Consider the following 15,394-nt stretch of genomic DNA (forward strand, 5'->3'; position numbering starts at 1 on the left):
CTCTGCTTCTCTCTTCCCTAAACAAAGTTTCTACACTGGGCAGCACAAATTATCTCTGCAGCTTCAGGTTTAAATGGTTCTTTGATACTACAATCTTCAGAATGACTCTCTCAGTGCCACCCCAACATCAGTGACTCTGATATGACTCTAAATGCCTCTTGCTGAGTTAGATACCCACTGCAGGACACATCACCATATTGGGGAGGATGGAGCATGATTGTCCAATTTGGCTCAAATGCTCAGTTGTTTTGGAAAATGGCCATGTGTGTGACAGCTCCACAGACATGAGAGGCTGGGATTTCCAACAGTGAGATGCTAGGCAGACAGAAGAGCTTCTTATGCCCTAAGGTCAAGATCTCTGTGGAGTGACCCCTCAACCACCCAATTCAAAACCTTTCCATATATGGCCTAATCATATGTTTTTAAACAAAAGGCCTAAAAAAATTTTCTCCTAGGTTCAGTTTAAACCTGAAACAAAACAAAGCAAAAAACAACAACAACAAACAAAACAAAACCATTCATGATTGAGGAAGCCATGAGATTCCAGGCACTATATTAAAGTTAACGGCTTCCAGATGTTCAACTTCTAACGAATGATTTGCTTAACCTCAATGTCTCTGTTTAGCAAAAAGCACCTGTTCTTTAAAACAGATTTACCTCTTCAACTGAGATAGAAATTCTAAGAGAATAATTTAAAAGCTTTCCAGCTTTTAATAGGCCAAATAACAGTTTTCATCAGGGAAATAAAAGAATTTCCATTCTCTGAATTGGATACAACCCAAGAAAAACCATTACCCAGCAGTGACATATGAAATATCTGCTTTGATTTCATGTGGGAGATTATTTAGCAATGTCAAGACAAAACATGCCAATTCCCAGCAGTTGTCAAAATGCCATTCCAAGTGTAACCCTGACAGAAACACATCCACTCCCTCTGCAAATTTCACCAAGCTTCTGATGGAAAATGGATATACTTGCTAGATTGGGACAATAAAGACTGGAAGGAAGAATAAGTTTCCCTTTAGGAGGAAACTAGAAGGAAAAAAAGGGAGGAAGGAAGAAAGGAAAGGATTAAAAAAGGGGCGGCGGGGGGAGGAGAGAGGCAGGGAAGGACGGACAGAGGGTGACCTTTCAATCTACCCTTCAAATTTATGATAAAATTTTGCCAGGTAAGGAAACAGGCTTTGGAATTAAGGGAGATATAAAACCAAGGTCAGGCCCTGCCGCTTAAGAGTTTCCTACACTTGTAACTTCACCTTCATATGTCTCCCAGTCTTCACTGGAAAAATAAAAAATAAGAGTACAATTACTAATGATTAAAAGAAGCAACCTGGCAGAGCGTGGTGGCTCACACCTGTAATTCCAGCACTTTGGGAGGTGGAGATGGTTGGATCACCTGAGATCGGGAGTTTGAGACCAGCCCGGACAACGTGACAAAACCTCATCTCTACTAAAAATACAAAAATTAGCCAGGTGTGGCAGTGTGCACCTATAATCCCAGCTTCTAGGGAGGTTGAGGCAGGAGAATTGCTTGAACCCAGGAGGCAGAGATTGCAGTAAGCCGACATCACACCACTTTTTTTTTCTAAAAAAAAAAAAAATAATGATAGAAGCAGCAGCAACCCATGTGCAGTGCTGAGCCTGGTGCCAGTTTGTAGAAAGCACAATAAATAAGATCTGGTATTATGATAGGCCTGGGAAAACAGCACATCCTGGTACTCCCGGGAAAATATTTTCTTTATTTAAGTTCATCAACTTAAAAATACCTACACAGAAACTACGAATAGGCTATGCCTTTTTATTTCATAGACAAGAGTGGCAAGTTTTGAATAAAAATACACTCTTCTTTGACACATGGAAAATAGAAAAGGCATCTAAGGAATCTTCACATTATCAAGGCTGAACCTTTGCAGAACACTAGAGGTCCCTCTTGGCACTGAATCCTCCAGCCCCGATGATGCAGAATTCAGAATGACAATTTTCTGCCTCAGCCCCACTAGATGTCTCTTCAATAAAGTTCTAAGTCAGTTAGTGCCCTGGTATTGATTCGATGCCTGGGAATCATCACACAGAAAGAACATAGTTTTAAATAATCAAACAATTTTCCTAAGTGTGCATGCTTGAAGCCACCCTCCACTGCCATATACATAATTCAAACTGAAGCTATCTTTTGTTTTCCAGAACCATTGCCTGGTATTAAGATGATATCGGGGAAAGGGAGCAAAGGTGACAAGGAAGTTATTCTGATTAATTGGGAACCACAGATGGTACTTGGAAGCCACGGGGGAGATGCCCTCTAAGAAATTAACAATAAGGTCACTCTCTTGGAATTAAATCACCAAATCAATGGGTGTGCTAGCAATGTGGCTTTAATGGCCAAGGTTCTAGTAAGCAGAACCTGTCTGCTTAGCCAACTTCCTCAAAACACAAGGGAAGAGAATGCCTTTCTGAAGGAAGGCAATTTCTTCTAGTTGCATCTAATCAAAACTATACTGTGTTACTATTGGCTGCTGTTTTCCTAGGAAACACTGAATACTGGGATGGTATCTGACTAACCAGCTACCAGAACCACCTCCTTAGTTTTCAGGGAGTGTTTCTTGACACAAACCGGTTAAACAGCATTGCAGCAGCTAGTTTAAAGGGCAATATTTTGTTCTGCATTTAACAGTTTAAATGCTCATAAGCCTACCTGGTATTTCTAACCAGCATTTATCCATTTCTCTGAATGGATCAAAGATTGCCTCATGGACATAATAACTGAGTCGTGGGCATAATGGCTGTGTTGCCTGGCACAGTGGGGTATTCTGTTAGGGGAGTGAGAGGGCTGTGGACAGGGAAATCATGTAGCTCAGGAAGCCTCAAACTGCAAAGACATAGCAGGTATAGGCCAGGCAGAGAGAAGCTAAAGGTGGGGGGCATGCAAGATCACATCATAGGCTGGTATTGTGGGTCTGAGAAATTTCAATGTAAATGTCTTTAGGCAGGGGACTCAGCAGAGTTAGCCACAATTTCCACCATATTCCATTGTTTCCTATTGTCTTAGGCCCAGGCTAATTTGGTAACATCGAACATCTGGTCCCTTTGGCCTGAGCCAGAACTTTTTTTTCAGGGAGGGTTTGCTAGAAAGTAAATGATTGTGATAATTAGAGAGATTAGAATGAAATCTAACAGCACTCTCGTAACAATGTTAATTTACTAATTTTGATCATTGTACCGTGATTATGTAAGAAAATAGTTCTTAATTTGAGGAAATGAACTCAAGTATATAGGAGTAAAGGTATAAAGATAAAAATAACTACAGATAACAATGTCTCATTCCAGATCTGCCAAATAAGGACCTCTAGAAGTGAGGCCCAGAAATCTGCATTTACCATGATCCTCAGGGAATTCCCGTGTGCCTTCGAATCTGAGAGACCTGGATCTGTAACACCTGCTAATGAATGACACCCATTTACCAGATAAAGAAAACGCCCGGTCACACCTGTACTCTCAGCACTTTGGGAGGCTGAGGCAGGTGGATCACGAGGTCAAGAGATTGAGACTGTCCTGGTCAACATGGTGAAACCCCGTCTCTACTAAAAATACAAAAAATTAGCTGGGCATGGTGGCGCATGTCTGTAATCCCAGCTACTCAGGAGGCTGAGGCAGGAGAATTGCCTGAACCCAGGAGGCAGAGGTTGCGGTGAGCCGAGATCGCGCCATTGCACTCCAGCCTGGGTAACAAGGGTGAAACTCTGTCTCAAAAGAAAAAAAGAAGCTGTTCTTTGCTGTTCCCCTGGCTACCCTCAAAAGCTAGGAAGAAGGGAGGATGAAGAGATCAGCCTCTGCAGACATAGCTATCATTTATAACTGCTGCCGTTTCCCAGTTAGCTAAAATGGAAAATGGACTACTCTCATACCAATGTCAATTAATTTCATCAAGGCAGTACCCCAGGTCCTCCTTTCCCATGTATTGCCTGAGTGGGGCACATTGCCCCCAGACAGACACAGGATGCTGTCCTCAGGCCAACACTTACTTAGAGCTAGCACAGCAATGCTTATCACAGAGCTAGAATTGCAAGCTTAGTCAGGTACAGGGAGGGTCATTGCTGATTGCAAAAAAACTTACTTAGCCTTTCAGTAAAAGTGCCTTAGGAAATGGAACTAGATTGTCCTATGACAAACCAATGAATATCTCTGCTTGCCTCAAAATGTAAAGCAGAACCAAACATCCAATGCTGAACACAGGGCCGCTCTAGTCACCAGGCAGCGTCCTTCCTCAAAGCTTCCATAGAACACTAGCCTAGTAGATGCTCCTGGCAAAAAGGAACTCATAACTAAGTAAGTTTTGGAAACAATGTATTTTGTCTATCCCCTCTTGGAAACTGAAGATGTACATTAACATATTAAATGCTCTGAAAAGTCATGCACTGAAGGAAAAAACTGCCTGACTCTTGCTTAGCTTAGTGTTTCCAGAATACATTCTTTGATGTGACTCCTTTCTCATTGAGTGCTTAATTAATATTTTATAGAATAAGGTTTTAAAGAATAAAACTGCAGAAACACTACAGAGGAGAATTTATATTCAAAGGGAGAAGTCGTTTAGTTCCATAAATGGAAAGTTAATTGGAGAAAGAACGGCAGTTATGAAGCACATCTGAAAGTATTGGCAGAGCCTCTGAAGGACTTGGGAAATGGACTACCATTCCCTGCCAGGAAATTTCTTAGGAATAAAGGGACTTTTTTGGTCCTGAACAGAAAGGGAGCAATATTCCTTGTCTGCATTAGAGTGGAATATTGGGATGATCTGCTACCACAAGAGCCCTCTTTGATCTGTCCCACTCTTTCAACCCCATATCCACTCCAGCAGAAATCCTCTCCTACGTTCTCAATCTCAGTCTCCCACTTCCCGTGGTGTGGTCTCCACTCACCGCAGGCTTCACCCCCTGGGCTCAAGCGATCCTCCCACCCCAGCCTCCCAGCTAGCTGGGACCACAGGCAGTCACCATCATGCCTAGCTAAATTCTATATTTTTTGTAGGCACAGTGTTTCTTCACAATGCCCAGGCTGGTCTCTAACTCCTGGGCTCAAGCAATCCGCTCGCCTTCACCTCCTAAAGTGCTGGGATTACAGGCGTAAGCCAATGCACTCAGCCTCAGTCTCCCACTTCTTACACCTCCACTGCCCCTTTGGCTCAAGTTACCTGGACTACTGCCATAGTCTACTCACTGGTTTCCCTACTTTCACTTTTATTCTCCTGCTATGGTCTGAATATTTGTGTCCCACAAAAATTCCTATGTTGAAATCCTAAACCATAAGGTGATAGAATTAGGAGGTGGGGCCTTTGGGAGGTGATGAGGTCATGAGTGTGGCACCCTCATGATTGCGATTACTATCCTTATAAAAGAGACCCCAAAGAGAGCCCTTGCCTCTTGTGCCCTGAGGATGCAGCGAGAAGGCAATATCTATGAACCATAAAGCCAGCCCTCACCAGACACCTAATTTGCCAGTGCCTTGATCTTGGACTTCACAGCCTCCAGAACTGTAGGAAATAAATATCTGTTGTCTATAAGCCACCCAGTCTGTGGTATTTTGTTACAACTGCCTGAACAGACTGACATATCTTCCAGTATACTGTCAACATGGCAGCAACGTGATCTGAACACCTCGACTCTAATAAAATCACACTGTTTAAAACTTTTCAAAACCTGCTCTTTGCCATAAAGAAAACACAAAGATAACATAGGCCTGGCATGGCATTTCCCATTGACTGATCTTCTACCTATTTGCATGCTCCAGCCACACTCCTCATCTGGATTGTCTCTACCTGGAATTCTCCTTCCCATCTCAATTTTGCCTATTTGCCCTTCAATATTTATCGCAGTGATCTACGATGGTCATAGTGATCATAGATTAATCACAGAACACTAGGCAAAAATCACTTCCTCCAGGAAAACTTTCTTGATTCCATCGTCCAGGTTGGAGCTTCTCAAAGTGCGATCCATACTTTGGTGCCAATCTACAAACTGTTTCCAATGTGATAAAAGTGAAAACTGAGAAATAAGCATTTAGAAAGTGCGACAGTGTTTTACTATTACCATGACATCCAAGCACATACATGGCCAGTAGACTCCCCTTGTTGAACAGGGCAAAGAGCAGTTCAGGTGTTGTCAAACTCCTGTGGTCAGTCACATGTAGCACATTTGTATTCTGGTATCAGTCCAGGGCAGATTGAGGGGAAAAGCGGTCCTTCAGCACCTGCAGTTTGAGACGCACTAGTCTAGGTCACATTGTCATGTTACACACTTACAGCACCATGTACCTTCTTTTCAAAGCATCTATCCCAGTGGATATTTGTACATATTTTTTGTAAATTGTTTTCCTTTTTGTCTGTCCCCCACACAAGACTCCTAACTTCCTGACAGCAAGGACCAACCAGGCTTGTTTCTGCTCATTGTGGAATCCTGCTAGTGCAGCACAGTGCCTGGGACATAGTTGGTGCTTAATCAATGCAACTAATAAATAAGTGGAAAGTGTATAAGTAGTGTCAATTTTAATACTGTATCACCTCAACGCCATTCTTAGCACTTACTGAGTCACCTGTGGCTTATATGTGAGGATGCGGGTGGGCACTGAGAGAGAGAGATGAGAGAATAATTATTCCGTTTTATCAACTCAACCAGACCCTTTCAGATCACGTTTCAGTGGCATAATAGGTATAAAATGAGTAGTGGACAATGATGTTTTAAGGGTACAGAGGAACGCTTTGTCTTTAATAACCCGTATCTAATAACTTATTGTCACACTACACTGACGTTTTGTTTTGCTTGATGTTTATATTTGACTCTAATTAAGCAACGTCGTAAAATTTCATAGCCCTTTCAGCAACAGAGCTCAGCACATGCCAGCTTTCGCTGGTGTTGTGTTTCCTCACCCAGCTCTACCCTCCATGCCTTTGTTCCCAGCTGCTTTGCTGATAAAATGGCGAGAAAGAGAGCTGGTATTAAGCCTGACAGCTTGCTTCTGGCAGCTGCTGGACCTCAGAGCATAATTTCCTCCCTGGTGGGTTATCAGAATCAAACACCCTCGACTAATCAGAATTTCAAAGGAAGGAGATATCCAGTTGAATTTAAGAGGATTATTCCGAAACAGCTCTGAGTAGGACATTGGACTTTTGGCCCCCTAACTATTTGCTCAAACAGGCATCAGAGGCAGCTGGAGTCTTGAACTTTTTCCAGGAAAGAGACAAAATTTTAATATAGTGAAAAGAGCAGTGGATGGTGTTAGAAAGTCTTAGCCTGCTCTGGGAAAGGTACCTCATCTCCCTAGTTTGATTTCCTCATGCATTGAAAAGGGGGATTGGACCAGGTGACCTCCTGATCTCTTTCAGCTCTGAAATTATGGAACTAAATGATTCATATTTCTCTAGACAGAGGCTTCAAGAATGCTAAGGAGCTGGTATCTGTTCTCCAGCCTCAATTTGGTATTGAAAAAGGTGGCAGAGTTTACGTAGGACTTAGATAAAGGGCTTTCTATTTACTGCTCATTGAGTCTAATCCCGCTTCTGAAAGCAGGACAGCATTTACCTCCCGCCTAGTATTGTCAATGTGAATTTGTTTATACAGTCTCGTGACTCTGAGATCTAACTCTAATTCCACAATTAGAAAGTGTAAATACTAATAGTATTTGCAAAAACATCATGCTAGGTGAAAATGTTCTAGGATCAAATACATTTCTGAAATACGGCGGTCAAAACCCTCTCCTTCATGTTTCACATTGCAGAAGGGCGCATTAAGGCCTAAAAAGTCATGTATTAAAGAAAGCCTACTTACCTTTGCTTGCCCTAGCATTTCCCAGTGTTAACGTCTTTTTCTTTTCCCTCTGGAACATTCGTTAACACTTACTAAGCCAGGGTTCCACTGAACAAATTTGGAAAATGCTGCTCTAAGACAGATCTGTGCACCTGCGAGCATCCTCCACTTGGTAGAGGCCAGAAAGTTCTTTAAAACGGCAGATCCTCCGGGCCTACCCCAGGCTTCCTGAATCAGAATCTTTGGAAGTGCAATTCAGAAATAGTAGCTTTAACAAGCCCTCCAGATAATGGTATCCTGAAGCTGGGAGGTATCAACTCTCCGGAACAGATTATTATTAAAATTCCAGGAATTTTAGAAATTAGTGAGCTATTTGGCTTCTCATTCAATGGTAGGCTGAAATTTGCTGTGGTGGAAGTATTTACATCATGAAAGTTGGCAAATGCTACAAATCAGGGCTTCTCTGTTCTCCCCCAGAGAGCTAGTTACTAGACATTTATCCATAAACCACTGCCTGCCTCCAAGTCATCCTTATATATGCTAAAGTTTGAGACCTACTGATAATGCAAGTGGGTGATATTACCAGAAGGAATTATGTCAAAATTGTTAAAATTTATGTCAGGTCTCCATATGCAAGCCTGGAGCCTGAAAGTCTGAAGTCCTGCTTGCCTCCGGCTGAAGTCTCCCACCCACTGCCTGCCTTCACCACTGTTCCTGATCACCCAGCTGAGCTTCCCACAAGGCCCGCACCCAACCCTGCCATCTTAAATGTTCTTATGAAAATGTAAATACCACTCACCCAACGCTGCCATTGTAACTGAACTTGTACACTCCTTGCCCCTATCCCCCACCAGTGGAACTGAACTTACTCTGCAACACCCTCCCCCCCCCAAAAAAACTACCCAAACCTATAAAACCAACTCCTATCCCACTGTCCTTTGCTAATGTCCTTTTCGGCCTTAGCCCACCTGCACCCAGGTGAATAAACAGCCATGTTGCTCACACAAAACCTGTTTGGAAGGTCTCTTCATTCAAAGCGCACGTTTTTCAACAATTTAATCCCTAGTTTTACCATGTTTTTAGATATTCCCAAAAAAATGTGCCGGAAAAAAAAATCTTACATTTTCTTTTTAAAATTAAGTACAAATTATCTAGAAATATAAATAATCAAATGAGCAGAATCTCATTATGAAGAAGCAACTTTTTTGTTCCTACAGACTTTGGTTATTGTTTTGTTTCTTACAATGTATTTTTATTTTAGGTCCAAGCATTTGATCATATTTTGTTTAATATTTTGTTTTTTGGCAATTAAAAATGATATATTTATGGTGTGTGTAAATTGATGATTTGATACACAAATGCACTGTGAAATAATCACCACAATCAAGCTAATTAACATATCTATCACCTCACATAGTTGCCATCTTTTGTGCGTTATGTGATGAGAATGTTTTAGACCTGCTGGCTCAGCAAATGTCAAGTGTACAATAATATTCTTCACTATATTTACAGTGCTATATATTAGATCTCTGAAACTTATATTTTGTATAACTGACTTGATACCCCTTGACCAAAATCTCCCCATTCTACCCCAGTACACCCCAGCCTACCCCAGACCCTGGCAACCACCATTCCACTCCCTGATCCTACAAGTCTATTTTAGATAGGTGAGATCTCAAGTATTTGTCCTTCTGAGTCTGGAGTATCTCATAGCATAATGTCCTCCAGGTTCATCCATATTGTCTCAATGGCAGGATTTCCTTCTTTGTGAAGGTTGAATAATATTTATTTACATATATCATATTTTCTTTATTTACAGACTTTGTAAATTGAGATATGTAAAGGCCTTGCTGATAGACATAACTTTACTGTGGTCTATTCTTTCATAATCTGGAAAAAATATCTAGAGGTGGCTGCGTGCAATGGCTGTAGTCCCAGCACTTTGGGCGGCCAAGGTGGACGGATCACGAGGTCAGGAGTTCAAAACCAGCTTGCCAACATGGCGAAATCCCGTTTCTATTAAAGATACAAAAAATTAGCCAGGCATGGTGGCAGGGACCTGTAATCTCAGCTACTCAGGAAGCTGAGGCAGGAGAATCGCTCGAACCCAGGAGGTGGAGGTTGTAGTGAGCCAAGATCTTGCCATTGCACTCCAGTCTGGGCAACAGAACAGGGTTCTGTTTCAAAAAAAAAAAAAAAAAATCTAGAGGTATAAAAATATTCTCAGGTTATTGATTGTCACTGCTTAAAAAAATTTATGAACTCCTCTTCACTACCACATTTCATCGAAAAGAAACACATCTCACACCTGTTGAGATTTTAGCTGGACTCTTTTGTCCCTGTGGTGCCTTTAGGGGTATTGATATGGTTCATTCTTTCTTTCTTAAAGGGGATGCCTTGGGCTGATCCAAGTAGAGTCCTGATTTCACATTTGAGCAAACACAGAGCCCAGAATGCTCTTTATTTCTCTAAGAAAATAAAAGTACAGAATCCAACGACAGAAGCAGAAAATAGATTGTGAGGCCGGAGGGTTTGAGTTCCCACTTAACATTTGTCCTTCTGTTCCCTCTGAAGACAGACAACATGAAGGTGACTGCTGGACTAAACATGGTTTTGCTTGAACAGCTTATCTGACATAAACATACATCATCGTGTGTCATATCCCAGGTCACTAAAACCTTGACCCACCACCAAGATTGTATTTAAACCTTGTGAATCCAGCAGTTAATTCTGACGGTCAAACGCTACAGTGTTGTTTATCTCTCTTGTAAAATGCCAGATGGTATACGCTTAAAGGCAAGCATCTCATGTCTCCATTTCAAAATTAACAAGTTAATTTTTTATAGCCCACATCTTAAGAATTTGAGCATCAGATTCCTTAAACATTTTGGTATATTTTCATGTTATACTTTTACATTATTTCAAACTATATGGTGTTTGCTCCAGAAATAAAACATGTCATTTATAACATATTTTTATGTTTTTATGCAAGTTAAAGAAAGTTAAATATCTTGTATTACGTACTCAAATAGAAAAATAAAACCTATTGTTATATAGTTGAACATTGAGTTATTTAAAATTAACATCAAAATACAGTATTCTAAAATGAATGTTTTAACAAAAAATTTCTAATCATTTCTTTTAATTTTTGAGGAAATTTGAAGGGCTTAGAATTTGAAAACATTTTGCTAATTCCGCCTTCATGTAAACTCGTGTAACATGGAACATATGCTCTTAAAAGCTTGCTACACCTAAATAAAAACCCTAAGAAGGTGGGCGGCAAGATGGCCGAATAGAAACAGCTCCAGCGTGCAGCTCCCAGTGAGATCTACACAGAAAGTGGGTGATTTCCACATTTCCAACTGAATGGCTCCTGGAACACCAGCGAGACAGAACCGTTACCTCCCCTGGATCGGGGGCTGAAGCCAGGGAGCCAAGTGGTCTGGCTCAGGGGTCCCACCCCCACAGACACCAGCAAGCTAAAATCCATTGGCCTGAAGTTCTCCCAGCCAGGACAGCAGCCTAAGCTCGACCCGGGATGTTCGAGCTCGCTGGGAGCAGGGGCGTCCGCCATTGCTGAGGTTGAAGTAGGAGGTTTCAACCTCACAGTGTAAACACAGCTGCTGGGAAGTTGAACTGGAACAAACTGCAGGCAGACTGTCTCACTAGATGTCCTCGCAGGGCACGGCGTGTCTGAAAAGAGGCAGCAGCCCATCAGGGACTTAAAAATAAAGCCCCCACCTTCCTGGGACAGAGCCCCTGGGAAAAGGGGTGGTTGTGGGTACAACTTCAGCAAACCCGAATGTCCCTGCCTAGAGAAGCCAAAACATTGGATACATTTTTTGCTAATGTGACAGAGTCTCGTGGTCATTATTCTGGATATCACTAATCATTGCATAGTTCTCTAGAAGATGTAAGAGATGGAACCAACTGGGATAGTAATCCTAGTCTTTTACCTATTCTTGTTACTTCCTGTATTATATTTAAAATTTTCCTTTCCAAAGTAGTGACTGTGTATGAACGCACACCTGCCCTCTAGAGTTAGTACTGTGTTTAACGGAGCTGTTACTCGTGTAGACCGCTAGATGGCAGGATGAGCTCCTGCTCAGTCTGAGAGCAGGTTCTTCATTTGTGGATGTTTACGTTTCTACCAGATTTCATACAATTGAGATGGCACTGGAGAGACAGTGGTAGTCAAGGTAGATACGGTTCTTGCCTTAATGGGAAGTAGATCATTCATGATAAAAATGAAAACATTTAATAAATCCAATGAAAAACACAGGTTCTTGAGAGCAAATATGTGTGATCTGAAAATTAGATCCAATTAAAACTACAAGTTTGGTTAAAAAGATAATTACCATATTCATCCATCCATCCATCCATCCATTTATTTATTTATTGAGATTGAGTCTCACTTATTGATTGATTGAGATTGAGTCTCACTTTATTGCCCTGGCTGGAATGCAGTGGTGCAATCTTGGCTCACTGCAACTTCTGCCTCCCAGGTTCAAGCAATTTTGTCTCAGCCTCCCGAGTAGCTGGGATTACAGGCACCCACTGCCATACTCGGCTAATTCTTTTATTTTTAGTAGAGATGGGGTTTCACTATGTTGGCCAGGCGGGTCTTCAACTCACCTCAAGTGATCCACCTGGCTTGGCCACCCAAAGTGTTGGGATTACAGACTTGCTCCACTGAGCCCAGCGCCCGATTTAATGAATAGCCTTTGTTAAAGTTATATCAGAATTCTAGCTGCGTGATATTTGTTCTTGCTTTGTACCTGGTTACAAAGCCTTGTTACTGATGTGGCTTTGATAAGTGGAGGAACACCAGGATTTTGTTTTGAGTTGAATTAGATAAACAACGTCCTTTAAGATGCATATGCAGGGCGCCCTGGTGTTTTACACTCATGGGGATATGTGAGGGAGGCCATGCTGTTAGGCACATGTTGGAGCGAAGGCAAGAGGACAACGGTGGGAATCATCAAGTTGGGTGAACCCAGTTTATAAAGGCTTGCATTTGCATCTTAACGGTTGCCAGCCTGGGTCTAAGACCCAGGGCTTTTATGCTAGACAAGAAATGTTTCTGGAGCTGCAAAAAACCTTCCAAGGACCCCTTTTCCTTTCTATTTGCCTAAAATAATTTCTTCATAACTCCTACCATTGTTATCAAAGTGGAGTAGAACAATATTTCTTTTTTTCTATTTGTTAGTACTCTTGTCCACGCTCTTAAAACCTCCCATCTATTAAATTCTCTCATTTTCAGGCTAAGTCCCTAGTTGTGAAAACTTTTGGTAGGGCCAGTTTTTTTTTTTTTTTTCTTAATTTTAATTTCTCTCATTTGAGAATGTTATAGTCATCACTGGATGGCATCATTTGCTGGTTTGTGAAAGTGCATTTCTCTCCCATCTTTCTTTGGGGTTTAATAAATTGTGAGAAACTAAGACTATTCCAGACTGTACACCACGCAGTTTATATTATGATCTATTGTCATCTTTGCAGCCTCAAATTCCATTTTTAGCTGAGACTGGGTGTTTTAAATAACTTGTTTCTACAACTAATTGTCACAGTTGTCACAATTGAAATTCAAACAATTCTAGGTATTTCTGACTACAAAAATCTAAGATCTTTGCAGAGCAAGCCTAGCTGATACTTTTAAAATATTTTTTCTTTTTGAGATATCCTCGCAGTCTGTCGCCCAGGCTGGAGTGCAGTGGCATGATCATGGTTTACTGCAACCTCTACCTCCTGGGTTCAAGCAATCCTTCCTCCTCAGCCTTGAGAGTTACCTGGGACTACAGGTATGAACCACCACACCTGGCTAATTTTTTTTACTTCTTTTTCAGAGATGAGGTCTCAGGCTGTTGCCCAGGCTGGTCCGAAACTGCCAGGCTTAAGTGATCCCCCTGCATTGTCTCCCAGAGTGTTGGGACAACGGGCATGAGCCACCACTCCCAGCCTGATGCTTTTGAAACATACAGTATTTAATAGTTTCTGGGGCATTCTTTTGTGAACATGAGCCAAAACTTTTTAAAACCACTCCCAATTGCATTTTTTTACGAGTTGGCAAACTTTCTGCAAAGAGCCAGGCAGCTAATTATTTGGGCTCAGCAGGGCCATGTTTTCTGTCACAGCTACTCAGCCCCACTCTTGCAATGCAGGAGCATCCACAGACAACAAGAAAACACATGGGCATGGCTGTGCTCAAACTTTATTTATACAAATAGTGGGTGATGGGCCACAGGTGCAGACCCCTAGCACGGAGTATGTTTCCTGAGACTGAACGTTTCTTGTGATTTACCCCTTATTCTAAAATTAGTGCACTAAGGACTTGAGTTGAAGTATCTGGTTTGTTGGGTTACTTTGTTAGGGATGTTAATTGTATCCTAACTTGACTTGTGATTCTAAGGTGATTGTCAGCAGAGCCCTTGTTAGGAATTAGAGCTGAAGCTTGATGAATGTTTTTACTACTCTTTCCTAACATGACTCTACAGAAGTCTTTTGGCATCAGAGGCCATAAATAATATACTTTGTTTCTGTTTTTAGAACTGAGGTAGATATGGAAGTCATTTAATCTAAGGTCCTTTTCTAGATGAAGTAGGTACAGCCTTAGAAGTTAAATGATGAGCTGGGCACGGTTGCTCATGACTGTAATCCCAGCACTTTGGGAGACCGAGGCGGCAGATCACTAGAGGTCAGGAGTTCAAGACCAACCCAGCCAACATGGTGAAACTATAAATATAAATATTAGCCTGATGTGGTGGTGGATGCCTGTAATTACAGCTACTTGGGAGGCTGAGGCAGGAGAATCACTTGAACTCCAAAGGTGGAGATTGTAGTGAGCCTGGATTGCACCACTGCATTCCAGCTTGGGCAACAGAGTAAGGCTCTGTCTTAAAAAAAAAAAAATGTTAAATGATTGTGTGTTAAATTAGCTACTTAGAGGCAAGTGTTGAATAAGTCATATCCTAACTGCCAGATTTTTCCAGCTGTGGCCTTCTACTTCATATATGCTCCTACCCTTAGCCACTGACAGCAAATATGGGCCTGAAGATCTTATTGGGTATTATTTATTTACATATTAGGTAGTATCTTATTTACTAAAGTCCTGAAATGAGGAATCAGATGAGCAGCTAACGACTTTTTTTTTTTAAGTTGCCTAAAGGCTCTTTAAAAGGATATCTTCAAGTGTATTAAAAAACATAAGTATCTATGACCTGAGACATTTTTCTAAGGAAAAAAATCCCATAAATATTAAGTGTTGTGTCTTGTTATTTGCATGCTACTAATGTGGACATATAAAGATGAGTAAGACAGGTCTTAGCCCAAAAGTATATATAATTCAGATGAAAAACATGTCAGCAAAATTGCGTTTTGCATAATTTATGTGTGAGACAATGTAATTCAGTGTTATACAAGTAGTAAGGATAATTAAAGGGGGAAGAGCCTTTTTTCAGTTATGGTATTGACAAAGGCTTAGTCAAAGAAGGATGAACAGATTTTTGAAACTGCAAAATTATCCTAGTTAGAGGGGAAGTGTGGAATTTGAATGCCAAGATTAGTTGAGGAAGGTGGGATGATCACTGGAGGCTAGGAGTTCAAGACCA

At 41.3% G+C, this 15,394-nt stretch overlaps 1 long non-coding RNA gene across 4 annotated transcripts in view; it reads right to left on the reverse strand.

Annotated features, from left to right (window-relative positions):
* Positions 1–9,413: 9,413 nt before the first annotated feature.
* The window catches only part of LOC118144213 (uncharacterized), a 113,639-nt gene continuing 107,658 nt past the window's right edge, over positions 9,414–15,394 (reverse strand). For all 4 annotated transcript variants that reach the window (XR_013522318.1, XR_013522317.1, XR_013522319.1 and 1 more), the window contains one exon: positions 9,414–11,483. This is a non-coding gene — a long non-coding RNA (uncharacterized LOC118144213). The remainder of the gene's footprint in view (positions 11,484–15,394) is intronic.

Source organism: Callithrix jacchus, chromosome 9 (genome assembly GCF_049354715.1).
Source record: "Callithrix jacchus isolate 240 chromosome 9, calJac240_pri, whole genome shotgun sequence".
NCBI lineage: Eukaryota > Metazoa > Chordata > Mammalia > Primates > Cebidae > Callithrix > Callithrix jacchus.